This window comes from Epinephelus lanceolatus, chromosome 6, assembly GCF_041903045.1.
Source record: "Epinephelus lanceolatus isolate andai-2023 chromosome 6, ASM4190304v1, whole genome shotgun sequence".
Lineage (NCBI taxonomy): Eukaryota > Metazoa > Chordata > Actinopteri > Perciformes > Serranidae > Epinephelus > Epinephelus lanceolatus.
This window is the reverse complement of record NC_135739.1, coordinates 24,520,841-24,525,732: the sequence shown is the minus strand read 5'-3', so window position 1 is coordinate 24,525,732 and position 4,892 is coordinate 24,520,841. Positions and strand designations below refer to the sequence as shown.

At 41.6% G+C, this 4,892-nt stretch overlaps 1 long non-coding RNA gene across 1 annotated transcript; it reads right to left on the bottom strand.

Annotated features, from left to right (window-relative positions):
- Nucleotides 1-698: 698 nt before the first annotated feature.
- On the bottom strand, nucleotides 699-4,653 carry LOC117253734 (uncharacterized). Its single transcript, XR_004501421.2, has 3 exons — nucleotides 4,588-4,653; nucleotides 4,378-4,503; nucleotides 699-1,670 (listed from the first exon to the last, which is right to left on the bottom strand). It is a non-coding gene; the product is annotated as an uncharacterized LOC117253734 (long non-coding RNA).
- Between the last annotated feature and the right edge of the window lie 239 nt (nucleotides 4,654-4,892).

Sequence of the window (4,892 nt, the reverse complement as noted above, 5' to 3'; positions counted from 1 at the left end):
ATGCTAATGCAAACTCAGGAAAAGGTGACATGCTTGCCAATGAGGTAAAGTAAGCTAATATTAGCTCAGTGTGACAAAGGAGCAATGCTGTCACCAAACTGCTTCATGGCTAATTACATGCCAGGGGAACCTGACCGCTCCAGTACTTGACACCATCATCCGGTGCTGCACTGTTTTAGGAACGTCCACTTCCAATGTCCGCCGCCAGCTGCTGGTGCAGCGATAAATTATGGCAATAATTTAGGAAAAAGCTCCTCCCAGATGAGAGGGCAGCTTCAGGTCTTATAAAGTGAAGAAGTCTTGCTTTTACAACCACCCACTCAACGTCCACCGAAAGGTTTCCCTTCCGTTCCACAAGTATATGACTTATTTGGAGAACCTAATAACGATTATTCAGGGTGGTAGGGTGGCCTAGCGGTTACAGTGACCGTCCCATCATGTAAAGGACAAGGGTTCAATAGCAAAAACAGCCGTATGTTCTGGCCAAAAGCCCTCCGGCGAGATGCTGAAACCACTCAGTCACTAAAAGTCACTCTGGATATGACTGCTCGCCACATGTTAACATGCTCTGAATTAAGTGGAGTGTTTTTTAAATTCTCATATTAAATCTAGAACGTCAGGCCTTAAAAAAGCATTGTGACTCATTGAGCAGATAAACATGAAAAAGGAATTTATCACAACGCGTGCGGTCACTGGACATTAATAACACATCTCCTTGATGAGAAAGACACATTTGGTGGAATTAAGAGTTCAGCTGTGAACTAGGTGAAGGAATAAGAAAAACAATGTAGGCTTGTGTGTTTGGATGGAAGAAGATAATGTCTTTATAATATGTCACATAGCTCAATGTCACACTGGAACAAAAATAATGAAAGCAGACATGACCTGACTTACACTTTATGTAAATGGCTGTGTAGGAAAATGAAACTTTCCACAGAGAGCACGGAGCGGGGCCATTTTACACAATAGTGACATCACTTTTGTTGTCAGTGTATACCCTAATTATAGTCAGTTATGACTACGGATTTTACTGTTATCCACAGTGTTACATGTAGGTTATGATGCATGTATCAGAACTGAAGACGCATTTATGTAAGAACAAGGTCATTTCTTCGAACTTCAGTAGAATACTAAATGATAGAGGAGAAGCAGGTATGTCTACTGTATATAGATTGTATCTTACTGAGCAGAGTTTGCAAGACACACATACGGTCATTAATTGGCCAATACATACAGACAGATGAGCGCATTCACACCTCAGCCCAGTCGCCAGAAGAAAATGTTGACATTTTACATTTCTACAAACCACCAATATCTGTACGTTTCATACGGGGCTTAGCACTGTCACCTCACAGCAAGAGTTCCTTGTTTGATCTCAGAAGGGAGCCCTTCTGTGCGGAGTTTGCATGTTCTCCCCGTATCAGCGTGGGTTTTCTCCGGGTACTCCAGCTTCCTCCCACAGTCCAAAGACATGCAGGTTGGGCTGTCCGTAGGTGTTAGTGTGAATGGTTGTCTGTCTCTATGCGTTAGCCCTGCGATAGTCTGTCCAGGGTGTAGGCTCCAGCCCCCCGCGACGCTCCACTGACTTTGTCATCAGGAGGTTGAGGGGATGGTGAATGGTGTGAGATCTATGTAAAACTGCTGCCAAGCCGCAGACCACTGTTTGAGACCTGCAAATAACAAAACCAGTTGTTTTTCAGCTCACAACATTTCCAGCGGTGACTGAGGCACCAAACCGGTTCATCTAAGCCAAAACATGTTTTTGGGCCTTAACATAACTACACATTGACCACAGCATTGTCAAAACATATTCGCTACATAATGCCATACAAAAGTTTCATATCCGTGGTTTGCAGAAACACACAATGCCAAGATTTACTCTGGTGATTAGGTTGCACATGTAGATGCCTTGCCATACTGACCCTCAAATCTACCTAATCTGAATTTTTTTGGGACTGTGGGAAGAACCCAAAGTGCTTGGAGTAAACGCGCAGACCTGGGGAGAAACTCAAAAAAAAGGGAAGAACTAGATCAGATACAGATCCAGGGTATTCTTGCTATGAGGCAGCAATGTAACCACTAAGCCACAGTTTGACCAAACTTTCCAAATTCCTCACAGAAATGGTAAGGAAAAATATATAGGTGTATATTTTTCTTCCTTTTATTTCCTCTCAATTTAATTAATTAAAATAAGTGGAATAAAGTACTGCAAAAAAATAATTATTTAAACAAGGGACCCATCTCCTTTGTGCTTATATTTCTTATTGAGAGATGAGTCTTTTGTCTTGGGAGGATCTGAATATTTGATTACAGCATAAGTGTTGGCACACTGCTGCTGCTGTAATGCATCTTGGAAGGTGTGTAAACTGGGCAATCAGAGCATAGATACTGACTCAGCTATGGCAAAATAAACAGAGATGATATCTGCTTGAATTTCCAAGAAAATTATGCAAGTCAGAATATGTGAGGACCTTAATGAGATTGACAGGCGTTGAGCAACCAGGTAGTCATTACGGTGCTGATCTGACACATCAAACGCCAAGCAAAGGAGTGTGGAACACATTTTTAGAAACGCGAGATTGATATCTACGCGTTATCCCCGTGCCAGCAAAATGCCACAAAATAATTTCTGAGCCTAAGGGTCCTGCAGGGAAGGGAAAAAATGAAATAAAAAGTTATGATAACAAGAGTGCTTCCAATATTTCACAAGTATTAGTCTGGAAACATTTCAAAATTGGTTGCTGGCTTTTTTTTTAATAATTCTTATGTAATGCAAACAATAATTCAGTGTTCACATGCCAACAGGAGAGGGTAAATAAGGATAAAACTAATCAAACTATAGCCACAGTCTACACTTAGTAATTAGTTATTGTGTGGTGGCTACTGTTTACATATTTAAGTAGTTTCAAATGCACCCACAATGTGACACAGATCATCTGTGAAGTGCCTGTGGTTATTATAAGGAAGAAAGTTAATGCAGAGACTTTTGGTATTTTAGCTACTATTGCTAAGAGGATAAATGCTGTGGGAGTCCCATATCTTCAGGGGGGGAAGAAAACAGCAGGACATGCACCTTGAATCACTGTGGCATAAGACATTAGACTTATAAACAACTGCAAAGCATGGGGCCCCACTCATGGAAGAACAAGCATGATGTATGAGTTGGCCAATTATGAACATACAGTTGATTTGTGGAACATCACTCTCTCCCGTTGATTTGTGCTTTTTTATCTGTTTGTTGTTTTAGTTACAAATCCTCCAGATTAGCCGGTAATGAAAAAAAGCTGACAATCCCGCTCAGAGACGGGGACGAAAGGAAATGCGGATGGGAAATGTGAGGTGGGCCCACGCCCTTGCGTATAATGCCTCAGACATGGACTTTATGGCCATTACCAGTCCCTAATTTGATTCCGCCGTACGATCCGGAACAATCAGGACCAGGCTTGTCTTTAAGGATGACTGGTAAAACCCAGCCAACGGAAAAGTCAGTCTGCATAGCAACACGGAGACGATGCAAAAACAAGCTCAGACCCCTCATAGGTCAGCTAAAACGTCAGGAGGAAACAGACCTGACAATGCGCACACCTGTAGCCACCAGAATGGAAAAGGCAGGAAGAAAATGCAGACAAAACCTCCAACTGCCCACTAAAGCCCACGACATCACAACTAATAGAACTATCCAACAGTAGAGCAGTCTATATGGCAGTGCAATATGTGAATCTCTTTGTAGCTAGTTAGAACATGATGGAAACTTGTTCCTCATCCTCACTACCGTGGCCAGTTTAACAGCTTTTCCATGGGAACGCTCCCCAGTATACCCCAGCTGCAGGAAGGGAGCCAAGAGATGCAGGGTTTGAATGTGGGCTAGGGCGAGCCTCCATTAAACTGGTGATCCCAGCATGGCGGTAAACCTCGGTGTGCTTCACTCCTTCCTACTGTAAAAGCCTGGTTAAGGCGTCAGGCCTGGCTAGGCAGAGACAGCCCTCTGCCCCTCCCTGGCCAAATATTGTACCTCTAACCTGATGCTAAAGCTGGAGCAGATGCTTTGCTTTCCACCCAATGCTAATGCTAGAACCGTGACGCTAATGTCTCAACAGTACTTTGGCTTTCTGATTGAGACATAAAATAAATTAACCTGCAGTACACACTTTCTGGATAGACAATAATTAATAACAATAATATTACATTTAATTTTTGAGTGCTTTTCAAGGTAGTCAAAGATGCCTTACATTGGTTAAAAATAGTATTTGTTTTATTCTTGTGTTTTAATTGTGTTTAGTTTTATTGCACAGCACTGTAACTGTGTTTTGAAAGGTGCTATATAAATAAAGTTTATCATTATTATTATATTATTATGAAGTGGTTTATCGTGCTTACCTTTCACTTGGTGCCATTAGCTTGTTAACAGTGCTGCCGGTTCATCTGGGTAGCTCCTGGTTCATCTGTGACTTCAGCAGTTCCCTTGTCACTGTCTTTCAGTCATATAATGTTGTCAATGCCAACCTTAGAGAAAATATTATAAGGATATTATTTAAAGTAACAAATTGGTATTTGAGGTATATGATGTTAGCTTGTTTGCTATCTTACCAGGGTTCGGCCTCTGCAGTCAGTGGAGACACTTGTCCGGGTGTGTTAGCTTCAGGTGTTTTGCCCTAAAACAGGAGGAGTAATGAGGGAAGAGTGATGAATAAACATAATACAAACAAAAAGAAAAAGAAGTGTACTCATGGTGCGAGAGACCGAGCTGGCAGGCAGGAGGAATCGCTGGTGGATTCTCAAAGAGAGGGTTTTATTTAACCAAAAATTAAACATTTAAAACATTGGTTCTATCAGTAAATACTTGGGTAATTAACTAAAACAACACCACCAACGCACAATACAATCAAAAAAGA